The 17353-nt window shown below is 42.7% G+C and overlaps 1 protein-coding gene across 3 annotated transcripts in view; it reads right to left on the minus strand.

Annotated features, from left to right (window-relative positions):
* Nucleotides 1-17353, minus strand: part of LOC149244848 (3-dehydrosphinganine reductase TSC10A-like) — an 83427-nt gene that overhangs the window by 20444 nt on the left and 45630 nt on the right. The gene's annotated exons all lie outside the window — the stretch shown is intronic.

The raw sequence follows: 17353 nt of genomic DNA on the forward strand, positions 1-17353 counted from the left end.
CTGATCTTCGAACTGGCTGTTAATATAAACTCTTATCAACCCTGATTTAAATTCACTCAGAAATTTAACAATACCCAGAAAAGTATTTTACCAAATAAATTTTAGAACTGTTCAAAACTAAATACGCTGATAATTAAGAGCTAAATTTGCAGCGGAAATAAGTGAGAAATCAATTGTTGAATGGTGTTGTCATTGATGCCAACGTCAGTTCTTGAACGCTCTTAATATTTATCTGGATTGCATTGATTGAAGTGCCAATGTTCAGGAAGCCCTAGGAAACCCTAGATCCCGTGCAATTGATGAGAATTTGCATGGAAAGCACATTGTATTTGGACTTAGGATCATCATCATCTAATTCTTCTCATCATGTTGATTCCAATGGTATGTGGTACATCTCCTAGGTCCTCACAGTTGAGGAGATATACCTCTTTAAATATTGACACCCCACTTTTGGTCAAGAAGCCCCAAAGGAGATCCCACAAGTAAATTTTTTGTGTATTCAAGAAAATTAAATTAAAATATCTTAGTCAAAGTCAAAAAAGTTTTTATCAAGTGCAAAATCAAAAATTGAATTAAAAGTTGGCTCTAATGGCTGTTGGGGATTTTGGCTTCAAATTAAAGTTAGCCACCATGCCAAATCGGCCTCCAAGGAAAATGTTTTTGGCTCCAATTTAAAATTTGAATTTTAATTTCTTTCCCTCCAATCTGTACAAGTCGACTCAGTCTAAAGCGAGCTTTCTCAATGACCATCTGCGGCCCTGTGGAGCACCGTCATATCTGAAGGAGGTTGAAGTCTCTTTTGAAGGTTCTTGGGTGTATATTTGGTTTGGGATCTCGGTTTTTCTTGAGCAGATCTGAGCAAGTTCCAGATCTGAAGCAGAATATTGTGAAGCTAATTTGCTGAGTTATCTTGTCTGAGGTTCCATGCTTATTCTGTATAAGTTCAGAGCAAAGTTCTGATTGGTTTTTAGGCCTATTATTCACACTCTTTTGTCTTCTGGTCATGGTGTTTCACTGGGTTACATCACATTCTCTGAGATATCATACAACGATGTTGCATAGTTTTTGAAACTCGCGGACCACAAGAAGCTCTGTTAACATGATTGAACAGATGTGTTTTCTTAATGTGCTGGAGAAGGCTGTCTTCAGAATGCAATGTTATGCGGAGTTCAATAGAAGACAATCGTATTCTGAACTAAGGCCAGAGCTTCAAAATCTTATCTTGCATGGAAGGCCAAGAGCTTTGAAGCACCTTTTCTGAGGCTAATCTCTATCTGCAGTCTGAAGGTTGGTCAAAGCATAATGGATTAAGAATGATGGAGCTCTACGCATAGTCAATTTGATGAGAACAATTGGCCATGTGACCTGTAGAGTGCGCAGGAGCAGATGTGATGATAGTGCGCATATGCCTGTGCAATCAGCTAACGTACCTTTGTGTTGTCTTTCGCTGTTGAATGATCGTTTCGATGCATACGTTGGAACCTTTGTTTACAGTGCATAATTAATCAATGACTATTTGTAGCAACTCTGTACGCATGGAAGAATAGGGATGCGGAGAGAAGAAACAAAGAATGTGCATGTATCCTATGCATTGGTTGGAACGATTTGAGCCAGAGATCAGCAAGCAGACAAACCAGTGCGTACTGCCATAATTAAGAGTGATTTGCCTGTAACAGTCGTGTGTTTGCTAAGCAATCTGAGTTAGACATAATGTGAAATCGACTTGACAGATATTTGAATGCAATGTGTTTGTGCACAAACATGAATTATGATACTATTGATGCTCGGTTCATGGGTAGTCTATACGAAGATTGTGTATGCTGGTGTTACTGTAGCTGTTCATTTACTATGTATTGGTCATATTTTTAGTGTACATGTGCTAAAGGATTGTTTTCTGTAGGGCAGAATCTCCTTGTTCTTGATTACTATGCTGCGGAAGAGTGCTATACAAATCTCAGAAATTTATGATACAGTGATCAGAGTTGTTTTTTGCTAGGGTTTTGCAGTAGGTGCCATAGCAGAAAAGTTATATGTTCTCGATTGTATTGTAGAGAGCATTGAGGCAAAGTATGTTGCTGGTCAAAGTAAAATGATGACATGATGTTAATGCTAGGGCTCTGTCTTTGATAAAAAGGAGAGAGTACTGTCATGAATATGTTGTCAGGCTGAGGTGGTTTGATGAGCAGGTCATTGTGGCTGTGAGTTTGATTCACTACTGCTAAGGTTTCTCAACAAGATATACATGACAAGCAGCAGTGGACCCAATTGTTGAAGGCTATGGTTCGACCCTTTGAACAGAATTGCTAGGAGCTTTGCAGAACTTGTATGGCTTCCATGCATTGATGAACTTGTATGGCTTCCATGCATTGATGAGCAGAAAATGATTATATAGCTATCTAATGAATGGTTGAGGGTTTGTGCTCTCATTAGGGCATGATGAAAGCTGCTAGGGTTTATCAGTTGATTGTATGCTGAGCAGTGTTCTGTTGATCGTTATGGCAGGTGTGCCATATGGCTGAGCATGATGCAGGGACAGAATATGAACTGAGGATTCAAAGTTGACATACTTGTATTGCAGGAGCTGTTTAATAGTGTTCTTACAAGGTTTAGTATTCATTGGGGCTGCTAGATTTTTACAGTGATATACATGTGCTATTGAGGGCATGTAATGTGATTGCTGGTGTATTATTGTCATGTCATATATACTATCGATTGGATAAGCCTTGCAATCCTGATACTAGATGGTAGTGTCATAATATCATGTATTTTGTGCAGGTGCTATGATGACAGAAAGTGGTGGGTGTATGATGGAGTTGGTATGGTCAGAGGCTCAGAGCTTGAGTTATATACTGCTGCTAAGTATTGAACGAGATATTATTTTTATACAGTATTGGAACAGTGTATATAACTGTGGACAGTATAGTGATAGAGCAGAAGCATTGTAGAGTTTTTTCAGATATATGCTAATTGTTGTTGCTAAGGTTTGACAGAGACATACATATGTCCTGAGCGTGTTGTGAAAAGGTTTGTATTTAGCATAACCATTGATGCAAGAGTACGATACTAAGTTGAGCTAGAGTTTGATCTTCTGAAGCGAGAAAGCTTGTATTGTTGTTGATGACCTTGTGCCTGTGTTACTGATTGACAAAATCACCAAACTGTTTTATTTTGATATTGAGTGCAGGTGGATCCAGTCTGAAAATAAATGAAACATGGTTCACTTGCTGAATAGGGTGGTAGGGTGGTGCAAGGCAAGAGAGTGGAGTCTCCTTCAGGTCGGAGCCTGAGAACACTTTAGGGCAGCAGGGTGGTGTTAGTGCAGGTTGAAGCCTATGCAGCGTGTTGGAGCATCCTTCTAGTGGGAGCTGGTAAAATAAGGCATTGAAGCGTCCTTCCAATTGGAGCTGGTAAAATACGGCATTGAAGAGTCCTTCCAGTTGTAGCTGGTAAATCTGGGAATTGGAGCTTCCTTCAGGTTGGAGACTGTAAACCAAGGGGTTGGAGCCTCCTTCACTTGATGCTGAAAATATTGGAAGTTGGAGCCTCCTATTAATGTAAATTTTGAAGACCTATATTAAGAAGAATTCGGTGGTTTTTCTCTCAAAAGAGTTTCCACATAAAAATCTCATGTCTATTGTCTTGGATGCTGTGCATTGTTGAATGGTGTAGTTATTTTTTCATGTGATGTGATGCTTGCTTATGTTTTTAATCTAATGCTAATGATAATCAATGCTCTGTGAAGTTAAAATTAACTTACTGAAGTGAAATATTGATTCACCCTGCTCTTAGTATTTCCAACATCAATGACAGGTACAACAAAAAAAAAATAACCCTGTCACTAGAGAATCAGTGATTGATCCTCAGCGTTGGAGGCTTTGCGTCACCTTCTGATGGCCTCTGCGTCAAACTGCGTCACCCTAGGCAACTTCTGCATCACCCCTCCTGAGTATTACGCTACCTCTCTGCTCTGGATCCTCTGTTGGCTGAGTAATCGACTTTCCTGCCTCCCAGACTCACACTCTAGCTTCGGCAACTGAGCTTCGAATTCCCACAGCAGAAATTCAACTTCTCCTCACTGACTACGCTGCCTCTGCGTCAGCACTGTGTAGGCCAACGTTAGCCCTCCTCTAGACGTCTTTTTGTCCTCTCTCTGCCTTGTACTCTCTGGAAATTCCTTCTCCCGGATTCTCACTGCCCCTCTGTTGCAAGATCTCCCCAATCAATTTTCCTCCTGAGAACTTCTCACCTCAGAAAATTGATTTCCTCAATCTCTCTGTGTGTCTCTAAATGAACCCTAAGCCTCCTTCTTATACTTTTCTTGTTGAGACTTCAACGGTCGAGATTAAGTCTCTAATCAACGGCTAAGATTAAAACATGACTTGATCTGCCTTCTAGATCATTCTCACCCATATTTTGATTAATACCCATTAATATTTTAATTTTCCTAAGTTTAGACTTAGGAACCCCATTAAAAATATTAATTATTTTAATAAAATACAATCTGGGTGGAATTTCACCAAACGGTTTCTGGGTTTTTTAGAACTCATGTGCCTTAGCCTCTCCACCAATTTTCATGGTTAGATCACATCTGATGCTACCAAAAACTAACACTACCTCTTAGCGAGGAAAGTGCTCTAGCAACAATGTCCAACTGCGTGTTGCTCTGCTTCTGAAGCACCTCCTTTCTGCACTGTTGTTGCCACCAACACTGTGTTGTTGTTGCTACTGTACTATTGCCCATGACACTGTCACTACCACTGCTGCATGTGAAAATTCTATCACTGCAACAACTGATTTATTTTACCTACTTATTTCCCGATAAGTTATTTATGAAAATCCTTCAGTAAACATTAAAATAAATTCTGCTGCAAATATCACATCATAATACAGAAACAAACACATGCACAAGAATTAACACATCGACACAAATATTTTGGACAATCAGTCCCCGGAAAAAACCCAATGTGGGAAAACCGGTGCAGTAAGGGAGGATTTTATTATTTAGCAATTCTTCAGTACAACTGGGTGCCAAACTAGCTTACCCAACAGAGAGAAAATTCTTCAGCACTTCCCCCAGTCTCAACGTCAGCCTGGCTGACCTCTACGTAGCTCCCAGACCCCCTGTGTTAGCACTGCCTCTCTGCGTCACCCACGCAGGCCCTCCAGTGACTGCGCAGTCTGCAACCTCTGTGTCTGCCTCTCCAACCTCTGCGTTGTTCCCCTGGTGCTGTTCCCGACTCTCTGTTCCGTACTTGCTGCCTCCTACTGCTCTCCAGACCGCTAGTTCGAATTTCTCAGCTAACCCTGCTCTAAAAATCGAACTGGCTGGTCCCCTCAGTGTGTCGTCCAACTGACCCTCAAGCCTCTTCTTATACTTTTCCTATTGGTCCTTCAACAGCCGAGATTAAATCTCTAATCAACGGCTAAGATTAGATTTGGCTTGATCCATGACTTTTGGAACGTTCTAGCCCAGTTTTATATTAATACCCATCAATATTTTATTTTTCCTAAGTTTAGACTTAGAAACTCCATTAAAAATATTAATTATTTTAATATCTCCCAAACCGGTTAGAATCTGCCCAAACCATTTCTGGGTCTTGGAGATCTCATGTGCTTTAGCCTCTCCACCAATTTTCATGGCTAGAGCACATCCGATGCTACCCCAAATCAACACTCCCTCTTAGCGAGGACTGTGCTCTAGTAATACTCCACACTGAGCATTACTCTAATCATACGGCATCGGTACCTGTGTTGATGCTAAGCCTCCCTGCCCAACATCCTCTGCACTATTGCATCCTATACTGTTGCCCATGGCTCTATCACTGCCACTGCTACATCTGTACTGCAGCTCCCTCTGCATCTGTGTTGTTGCTGGTCCATCTTCCCAACACTGCATCTGCACTGCAAACTCCTTCTCATCATGTTGCATCGTGCTACTGCTGACTGCTATTGCACTGCAACATCATACCCATTTCTGCTACTAAAATGGATTCTTTATCATCCCCATCTTCTCCCTGAAATAATCAAACTTGGTTCTTCCAAGGGCCTTGGTAAGGATGTCTGCCACCTGTTCTCCTGTAGAAGTGTAGCTCAACTGTACAGCTCCTCGTTGGACACAGTCTCTGACAAAGTGACACTGGATATCAATATGTATTGACCGATCGTGAAAAACTGGATTCTCAGAGAGCTTGATACAACTCTGATTATCACACATGATCCTGGTCGCTTCCATCTTTCTTCTTAATAGGTTCACAAGCATTTTTCTAAGCCATATGGCCTCGCATGAAGTTGTGCTTGCAACCATATATTCTACTTCAGCTGAGCTCAGAGCCACGGATTTCTGTTTCCTACTGCACCAGGAGATCATTCTTGATCCAGTGTTGAAACAGTACCCAGAGGTACTTTTCCGATCCACTGAACTTCCTAACCAATCTGCATCAGTAAACCAACTCAATCTGATATCCTTACACCTGGTGTACAAGAGTCCAGAATTGACTATTCCCTCTAAATACCTGAAAACATGTTTGGCTGTTGCCCAGTGCGCCCTCTTCGGCTCCACCATGAACTCACTGAGGGTGTTGACAGCGTAGCAAATGCCTGGCCTGGTATTGACCAGCTACATCAGGGACCCTATGAGCTGCTTGTATAAGGTGGGATCAACATCTTTGTCTTCTGACGCATTAATCTTCTTCCAGTTGGTTATCATTGGAGTAGCCATGGATCTACAGTCCTCCATCCTGAATCTCTTCAGGATTTCTGTAGCATATCTCCCTTGCCCAAGGAAGATCTCCCCCTTTTGCTACCAAACTTCCAACCCCAGGAAATAATGCATTCGTCCCAAATCCTTCATGTTGAACTCTGTGGCTAGATTCTTCTTGCAGTCCCCTATGAGCCTGGATGATCCTGTCAGGAAGAGATCATCCACATATAATACTAAGATTAGAGGCTCATTCTCTACAACCAGATAGTAGAGATTTGGATCTGCGTCACTCTTGACAAATCCCATTTTCTGCAAGTAGCCATCGATTCGCCCATACCATGCTCTAGGTGCCTGTTTCAGCCCATACAAGGCTTTCTTCAATCTACATACATGAGACTTCTTCTCATGTGTCTCAAAGCCCTCTGGTTGTTCAATGTATACCTCTTCTTCTATCACACCATTTAGAAATGTTGTTTTGACATCCATCTGATGAATCTCCCACCCAATCTGTGCTGCAAGGGATATCACGGCTCTAATAGATGTATACCTGGCCACCGGGGCGAAGGTCGCTTCGTAGTCAATTCCTTCCTTCTGAGCATACCCCTTAGCCACAAACTTGGCTTTGTATTTCTCAACACTGTCATCTGTAGCGTATTTAATCTTGTAGATCCATCTTGAACCTACCACTGATCTGTCTTGAGGCCTTGGCACCACCTCCCAGACATCATTCACCATTATGGAGTTGTACTCTTCTACCATCGCATTCAGCCAAACCTGATGTTGAGCTGCCTCCTGAAAACGGGTAGGCTCCCCATCCTGAGTTAATAATGCCTGATATCTATCTGGTTGTTTTTGCTCCCTCTTATTGTTCCTTGGCGCACCGATGAAGTCCTCTACATCTCGCAAAATCTGACGAAGTTCCCTGCTCATTCTTCCTCTGCCAACAGGTGCTTCTATTAGCTCCTCCTCATCCTGTGATTCTTCCTGACCCGAGGAAAAATTCTTTTCTTCCGTTGGTTGAAGAGGTTTGACCAACGGTTCCTCTTTTGACTGCTCCTCGAAAGGCATTTCTCGAGATTTTCTGAAAGCCTTGTCTTCCATGAACTTCACATCTCGTCGAACTACTACCTTCCTACTCCCTGGAAGATAGATTTTGTATGCCTTAGCGTTCTCACTATATCCCACTAGATATCCTTTCTCTGCAGTTTGATCCAGCTTCTTCCTCTTTTCCTCAGGTATGCAGCAATATGCTAAGCTCCCAAATATCCTGAAATGACTGACTTCAGGCGTCTTCCCTGTGAAGACTTTCTCTGGAGTAATCTTGCCCAATGCCCAATGAGGAGTTCTATTCTGAACATAGACTATTGTGTTGCATGCTTCTGCCCACAGGAATTTTGGCATATCCTGATCATACATCATGGCCCTAACTGCTTCTACAATAAACCTGTTCTTTCTTTCTGCTACTCCATTATGCTCCAGATTGTAAGGAGTTGTCCACTCTCTTTTGATGCCCTCCTTAGTGCAAAAATCAGTGAAGTCCTTATCGACATACTCTCCACCATTATCTGAGCGCAAAACTTTTATTTTCTTCCCAGTCAGATTCTCCACCAGAGCCTTGAACTCTTTGAATCGATAGAAAACCTCGTCCTTGGTTTTCAGAAAATAAATCCAAGTTTTCCTTGAGTGGTCATCAATGAAGGTAAGGAAGTACTCGGCACCACTAAGAGCTTTAGTGGACATGGGTCCGCAGATATCTGAGTGTATCAATCCTAGTACACTCTTGGCCCTATTTTTACTTCTAGGAAATGCTACCTTGGCATACTTTCCTAGAGCACATCCTCTGCATACATCATCTTGTTCCGTACTAAGATCCGGAACTCCTGTTACAGTGCTCCTGAGAATTCTCAAAGCCCCATGCTGCAAATGTCTCATTCTTCTATGCCATACATTCAAATCCTTGTCTCCATGACTGCCTATTAGTGCGATTGGCAATTCTAGTTGTAGTCTGTACAACCTGTTACTTTGATCTAGATCTACACTTTCCTTTTCTAGCTCGAATGTTTGACCTATACTTTCTCCTTGATGAAGAAGACGTCATAGCCTTTGCCTTGAAGTTGCGACACGGAAAGTAAGTTCATCCCCAATCCTGGTACATGCAGCACAGAACCGCTCTCCCATTTCTGTTTGAAAAACTGTGGTACCCCTACCTACTGGAGTGCATTTTGCCTTGTTCCCCATGGTGATCTGAAAGTTCATCTTCTCCTCCCAATAATCTAAGAAACATTCCCAGATTCTCGTCATATGCCAAGAGGCCCCACTATCTATATACCATACCTTTGATGATGCAGAGCTAGTCACACAAACCACTTCTTCTTCCAGCCTCGAACCCAACATAGAGAAATTGAAATCACTTTCTCTTGTGCAATTTTCTGAAAATCTGTGCTAGTCTCCTGACGTAGATGCCTCTGCATCATGGTCTCGACCCATAATTGATTTTCCCTCCCAGTCTTTGATTACCTGCTATGATACCATGTGAAAATTCTATCACTGCAACAACTGATTTATAGAAACAAACACATGCACAAGAATTAACACATTGACACAAATATTTTGGACAATCAGTCCCCGGAAAAACCCAATGTGGGAAAACCGATGCAGCAAGGGAGGATTTTATTATTCAGCGATTCTTCAGTACAACTAGGTGCCAAACTGGCTTACCCAACAGAGAGAAAATTCTTCAGCACTTCCCCTAGTCTCAGCGTCAGCCTGGCTGACCTCTGCGTAGCTCCCAAACCCTCTGCGTCAGCCCCTGCCTCTCTGCGTCAGCACTGGGCCTCTCTGCGTCACCCACGCAGGCCCTCCAGTGACTGCGCAATCTGCAGCCTCTGCGTCTGCCTCTCCAACCTCTGCGTTGTTCCCCTAGTGCTGTTCCCGACTCTCTATTCCGTACTTGCTGCCTCCTGCTACTCTCTAGACCACTAGTTCGAATTTCTCAGCTAACCCCGCTCCAGAAATCGAACTGACTGGTCTCCCTCAGTGTGTCCTCCAACTAACCCTCAAGCCTCTTCTTATACTTTTCCTGTTAGTCCTTCAATGATCGAGATTAAATCTCTAATCAACAGCTAAGATTAAATTTGACTTGATCCATGACTTTTGGAACCTTCTAACCCAGTTTTATATTAAATTTTAATACCCATTAATATTTTATTTTTCCTAAGTTTAGAGTTAGGAACTCCATTAAAAATATTAATTATTTTTAATATCTCCCAAACAGGTTAGAATCTACCCAAACCATTTATGGGTCTTGGAGATCTCATGTGTTTTAGCCTCTCCGCCAATTTTCATGGCTAGAGCACATCCGCTGCTACCCTAAATCAACACTGCATCTGTACTACAGCTCCCTCTCAAATGTTGCATCTGTTATGCTGCTAGCACTGCCACTGCTAACATTGCATTCATACTGCAACTCAGTTGCTGAGAGAAGCAACTGAAAAACATCCAAAATTAACTGAACTTAACTATGTTCAGCATAATACCATGAATGTTGGAATCTGACTGCTCTAGTCTCTGACCCTCTGAATCTTTTGTGCTGCTGCTAACTTCTGCACTGTGCCAACCTTGCTCTGCGTTGCTGCTGACTTCTGCACTGTGCCAACCTTGCTCTGCGCTAGTCAGTCTCTGGTCTCCAGCTACTGCATCTGTCTCTCCAATCAATCCACTGCATCATCTGACACTAAGTCCATCTCGCTACTACTGAATCTTGGGCTCTCGTAGCAAGGAATTGATCCAAGAGGTGGACTCCTCAAGGATCCTGCCCACATGTAGTCCTCCCGACTACAGCTCAATATCACCCCATCTCCCTCCTAGAGATGCATGGGCACTCATGGCAAACTCATCTTCGTCAATCTTTACTGGAGCAGCCTTAGGATCATGTTTCTCATCCTTATCCTTTTGCTTCAGAGGACACTGGGATGCAAAGTGACCCATCTCGCCACATCTGAAACATTTCACCTTCGAAATGTCTTTCCGCTTCTGCTTCTGTTGTCCCTTTGATGCTAGAGCTGTGTTTTCCTCCTCCTCCTTTGTCTTCGTGCCACTCCCACTGCTACCATTGAGGTTGACCTTGACCAGGTCCCTCCTTAATTCCTCTTGTTGAAGGGTTGCCCACATCTTCTACCATGAAGGTAGTCTTTCCCTGCCCAATATACTTTGGACGAAGACTTGCCATTCATCCAAGACTCCATTCAGGGTCGTCCTTACCATCGCGGTAGACTGAGGAGTAGACCCCACTACAGCAAGTTGGTGTCTAGTGTCCTGAAGATGTTGAATATAGGAGTTAACTCCTTCTCCCTTCTGCATCAATGTTCATTGCAACTTTTGTTCTAGGTACATCTTTCGTTGTTCAGAAGAACCTTCATACAATGAAGACAAAGCTTCCCACATCTCTCGGGCTGTATCTTTGCCCTGCAAGTGTGAGACCACATGATCTCGAACTCCATCGAGTATGAACCTCTTCGCCTTCCCCTGCTCGGCCTTGTACTTATTCTTTTGATCATTGTTAGTGGGAACAACCACAACACTCTTGACGTATGCTTCGAGATCATATTCCTCCAGAACAACTAAGATTCTGGTCTTCCATATGACATAGTTGGAAGCTCCTTCCAACCTATCCTGATCTCTGAGCCCATGCGATGTCATCTCACCCAAACTGTCGAACTAACTCCTCTAGTCACTACTCAGCACTACTCAGCTGCCTAGCAAGTGAGAAATTCGAACTTTTTGGCAAAAAGTTCTCTAAGGAGAAAATTCCCCTTCTATGTGTCTTCGCTCTTTTCCAACGGATTTCTGCCCCAGCAGAAACTACGCCCTTCAAGCATTGCGTTGAGGCTCTGCGTCACTCCCTCTGCCTCTGCAAACTCTCGAACTGGAAATCGTACCTCTATTGACTCTCTCATAGAGAGATTTCCTCGGAATCTCTACTTCCCGGCAAGGACTGCACAATCCTTTCAAGGTGATTCGAATTGCTGCCAAGTGCAGCTTTTGGGCTCTCTTCTTAGCGCTAAATCTGCTCTTCCTGTTTCAAAATCAACGCTTTGATACCATGTGAAAATTCTTAATCCTCAAGGAACCCCTACTGTAGCCAATATGAATCTACTTCAGTTACTTGATTTTAATATACATTCATCAAGTTATTCTCTGAATACTGAAGCAATTACTTCTGCAGCCTACACTACTTTAATATTTGATTACATGAAACAAAAACACTGAGCACAGAACAAGATACATAGGACACAGTTATTTTTGGACAAAATAGTCCTTAGAAAAACCCAATGCGATAAAACCGAGGCAACAGCTCCTAGGGTTTTTTATTATGCAAGAGAAAATTCCAAGTACAAATCTAGGATTCTCAACTAGCAATCGTTTACAGAGAAAATACTGGACAAAAGACTGGTGAAATGATCTCACCCTGTCACTGGAGAATCAGTGATTGATCCTCAGCTCTAGAGGCTCTGCATCACCTTTTGATGGCCTCTGCGTCAAACTGCGTCACCCTGGGCAGCTTTTGCGTCACCCCTCCTGGGTATTACGCTACCTCTCTGCTCTAGATCCTCTATTGGCTGAGAAATCGACTTTCCTGCCTCCCAAACTCACACCCTGGATTCCAGCAACTGAACTTCGAATTCCCTCAGCAGAAACTCGACTTCTCCTCACTGACTACGCTGCCTCTACGTCAACACTGTGTAGGCCAGTGTCAGCCCTCCTCTGGACGTCTTTCTGTCCTCTCTCTGCCTTGTACTCTCCGGAAATTCCTTCTCCCGGATTCTCACTGCCCCTCTGCTGCAAGATCTCCCCAATCGATTTTCCTCCTGAGAACTTCTCACCTCAGAAAATTGATTTCCTCAATCTCTCTATGTGTCTCTAAATGAACCCCAAGCCTCCTTATACTTTTCGCGTTGAGACTTCAACGGCCAAGAATAAATCTCTAATCAATGACTAAAGATTAAAACATGACTTGATCGGCCTTCTAGATCATTCTCACCCATATTTTGATTAATTCCCATTAATATTTTAATTTTCCTAAGTTTAGACATAGGAACCCCATTAAAAATATTAATTATTTTAATAAAATACAATCCAGGTGGAATTTCACCAAACGGTTTCTAGGTTCTTTAGAACTCATGTGCCTTGGCCTCTCCACCAATTTCATGGCTAGAGCACATCCGATGCTACAAAAAACTAACAAGCATCTAGCAAAGCTAGATGACCTCACAACTCGCCAGACTCACTGCCATGTACTCTGCCTTTGTCGAGCTAAGTGCCACTGTGTGCTACTTCTTGTTGAACCACGAGATCATTGTTGACCCCAAGCTTAAAAACATCCAGAAGTGGATTTCCTATCCACTACGCTCCTTACCGAATCAAAATATGTGTACCCCTACAACTACACTCCACCAACTCTAACATACCTCAGTTCAAAGTCTATTGTACCATGAAGGTACCTCAACACATGCTCCGCTCAACCCAATGAACCTGCCTTAGCTCCACCATACACTGGTTGAGTGCATTCACTACAAAGCAAATATCTAGCCTAGTGTTGACTAGATATATCAACGACCCTATAAGATGCCTGTACACAATGAGATCCACCAACTCACTCTAAGAAGCATCAATCTTCCTCAAGTTGGTGATCATAGGTGTATACATAGGCCTACAATCCTCCATCCTGAATCTCCTTAGGATCTCAACTCAGACTTGCCCTGCTCAAGGAAGATCTCTAATAGTTGTTGCCACACCTCCAATCCCAAAAAGTAGTGCACAAGCCCAATGTCCTTCATCTCAAACTCAGAAGAGAGGTCCTCCTTGCACATCTCAATGACCATCTGCGATCTTTTCAAGGATAGATCATCCACATACACCACCAATATCAGCAGCTTGTCCTCAACAAGTACATGGTACAAGTTGGAGTTCGCCTCACTCTTGGTGAAGCCCAAACCAAGAAGGTACCCCTTGATCCTAGAGTACCATGCGACCGAAATCTACTTCAGCCCTTAAAGGGCCTTCTTCGTTCTACATACATGGGACTCCCTCCTATGCACCTCAAATGCCTAAGGCTGCTCAGTGTACACCTCCTCCATCACCCCATTGAGGAAGGTAGTCTTCACATCCATCTGATGTATCCTTCACCCCACTCTAAGGCAATAGATATGACCACCCTAATAGATGCATATCTGGAAACAAGTGCAAAGGTATCCTCATAGTCCACTCCCTCCTTCTGGGAGAACCCTCTTGCCACGAACCCTTCCTTGTACTTCTCGACGCTGTCATCAGTTGCATGCTTAATCTTATAGATCCATCAAGAAGCAACCAAAAACTTTCCCTCTGGCCTCGGCACTATATCCCACACATTCTTCCTCATGATAGAATTGTACTCCAGCATGGGATTCGTCCATACCTATTGATTTGTTGCCTCCTCAAAAGTAGAAGGCTCGAAATCACTGATGTTGCTCATCAAGGCCATATAGCTGGAAAATCTAGCTAGTGATCTACTTTGTCTAAACATTATGTTAGGAGCCTCCACATGCTCCTCTACATCTCTCAATGTCTGCTCGACCCATCTCGGCCTCCTCCTAGTAGAGCTAGAAGGAACATCTCGCTCCTACTCCTGAATTGAAGGTCATGCCCCTGTTGCTGGTGTTGCTAGATCTTCCTCAACCTTTGGAGCCTTTCGCTCCCTCTCCTCTACCACCACTGGCTCTATGTCATGAGATCTAAAGGCCCTATCATCCTTGAATTTGACATCCTAACTGACGATGACACTCCTCTGTCTTGGAATGTAGACCTTATAGGCCTTTGAGACCTCGCAATAGCCCACAAAGATCCCTTTCTCAGAAGAGGGCTTTAGTTTAGTCTTCTTCTCTGAAGGAATATGGATAAATCCTAGACTACCAAATATACGAAGGTGGTTCACCTCCAGTCTCACTCATGTAAAAGCCTCCTTAGGGGTCTTGTCCTCCATTGCCCTGTGACAACTCCTATTTTGCAAGTAAATTGTTGTATTGCAGACCTCCACCCACAAGAACATAGTCGAGTCCTGATCATGGATCATTGCCTTCCTTGCTCCAACTATGATCCTATTCTTCCTTTCTACAACCCCATTCTATTGAGGATTCTAAGGCACTATGAATTCTCTCTTGATTCCTATCTCCCTGTAGAAACCCTTTAACTCATTGGAGGTATACTCACCCTTGTTATCTGATTTCAACACCTTGATCTTCTTCCCAGTTTGGTTCTCCATAAGAGCTTTGAATTGTTGGAACCGAATGAAGATCTCATCCTTGGTCTTCAGGAAGTAGATCCAAGTCCTCCTAGAATAGTCATCTATGAAGGTCATGAAGTAGCTAAACCCCATGATCAACTCCACTAACATAAGAGCACATACATCTGAATGCACCAAGTCCAACACTCCCTTGGACTTGGTCTTGTTGTGAGGAAAGGTTGCCTTGGCATGCTTGCCAAGCGCACATCCTTTACACACACCCTCTTGCTCTACCCTAATCTCCGAAAAAACCAATGACCATTTATCGCAATAGAGATAAAGCCTTGTTTTGTAGATGTTCAATCCTCCTATGCCAAAGCTCATTTTGGCTTTCAGTGTCATGCACCAAGACCTTCACGGGCTATCTTCTCAACAGATATAGGTTGCTCTCCCTAATCCCTATCACATGCCTCACACTAGGATCAGCTCCTCTTGACGTCATAGAAACTTCATCTCCCATGAGGTTGACCGCAATTCCCCTATCCACCATGGCCAAAACAAAGGGCAAGTTCCTCTCCAACCTCGATACATGTAACACCTCCTTAACCTCCATAAGACTCCCTAAGTCTAGCTGGAACTGTATACTATCAACACCCTGCACTGAATATCTCACATTATCTCTAAGATCTACATGGAGATCTCAGTGCTTCTTGGCAAAGCTGGTAAAGAGGTCTCCAAATCCCGTCATATGACGAGAAGCTCCACTGTCCATAAACCACACACCACGAGATATGGTGCTAGAAAAGCAACAGACCAGGGCAAACCCCTTATTAAACTTCTCGGAAAACTCATCCATTTGTGTCGTTGTTGTTATAGAAGTTTTCTCTTTTCCCTTCTTGTTTGAACACTATCTGGCATTAGTGATCGAATTTGTGATATGCAAAGCACTTGACTTTGCTCATGTCCTTCTCCTTCTTACCCTGTGAAGTTCCTCCTCCACCCTGGTTCTGCTTGCCTTTGCCCTTGCCCTTCTTTCCTTCCCCAGCAAAAGCTAGGTCTTCTTCATTTTCGCCCTTACACTGTCCACAAGTGATAGACCTTTCCCAAATCTCCTTTTTGGTAAAGTTGTCCCACAACCAACTCTAATCTGGAAGTTGTTGTCTGGCAAGGACCCCCTCTTGAAAGGTAGTCCATTTCTTAGCACAACCCTTTAGAGCTACTTTTACAAGCTCAGAATTATTCACATCTTCTCCCACAGCTAATAGCTCATCACGAGCCTGTTGAATCCTAGCGAGATAAGAGGTCACGGTCTTATATATGTTCATGTGAATATTGTTTAGCTTCTCTCACAACACCATCTTCTTGTTCTTCTTAGTACTCTGGTATAAACAGGTCAAGGCCACATATCTTGTGTGTTGTGTCTCTCTGTGTTAAGTGAGAGATCAAGTGATCCTCCACACCATCCAAATTATTTTCCCCTTGCCTTCACATCATTCAACTTTTGCTTGGCTGCTTAGAGGTGATCTGTAGGAACCTAAATTTCCATACTTGCAAATTCCCACAAACCATTCACCTTTACAACAATAGAGAACAATTCCTTCCATGGATTGAAATTACCAGCCCCCTTCAACCTGTCTTCATACCTCAAACCCGATGATGCCCTACTAAAGAAATCAACTTGGCCACAAAAAATAGTAAATGATTTTAAATCTATAGTCCAAAAGATATTTTACCGTCAAACCTGTGATCTCTCTCTTGTTATAGTTTCAGAGCTTTGATACCATGTTAATTTAAATTCTTATCAACCCAAAATTTAATTTTAGTCAGCAATTTAACAATCCCCAAAAAAATATTTTACCAAATAAATTTCAGAAATGCTAAAAACTAAAATAATTAACAATTAAATTTGCAACGGAAATAAGTGAGAAATCAATGACAATGTTGAAATTCCACGATCTTGGGTCTAGGTTAGAATCTTAAAAATCACTGACGCTACCAAACCAAGAATCTCAACTAGAACTACTTGCATAGCGGAAAATATAAAGCAGTAAATCACATATGCACAAATATAAGACAGTCTATTAAACCAAATCTGAATAATACAACAGTCTATGGTATACAAGATACAATAAAAAACTTCATTGCAGCTTTGATGTCGTATCTCATCCTGCCGGTCCTTCACTTCCACACTGCTCACTAGTAGTGCCTTAGTCCATCAAGGCCACTACACATCAAGACTGTAGAAGGGCTGCCCTCTAACACTATTGCACGTCACTTTTGTAGCATGTACACGAGCTAATCCAATCTGCTCTCTGGGTAGGCCTAATTCCCGACCTCCAACTGCTAAGCTAGCAGTCACCTTTGTCCATCAAAGTTCTGCACTTCGGCACCAAACT

Source organism: Pinus tabuliformis, chromosome 7, assembly GCF_031772625.1.
Source record: "Pinus tabuliformis cultivar Carrire ecotype Pingquan chromosome 7, CPIR1, whole genome shotgun sequence".
In the NCBI taxonomy this organism is placed as follows: Eukaryota; Viridiplantae; Streptophyta; class Pinopsida; order Pinales; family Pinaceae; genus Pinus; species Pinus tabuliformis.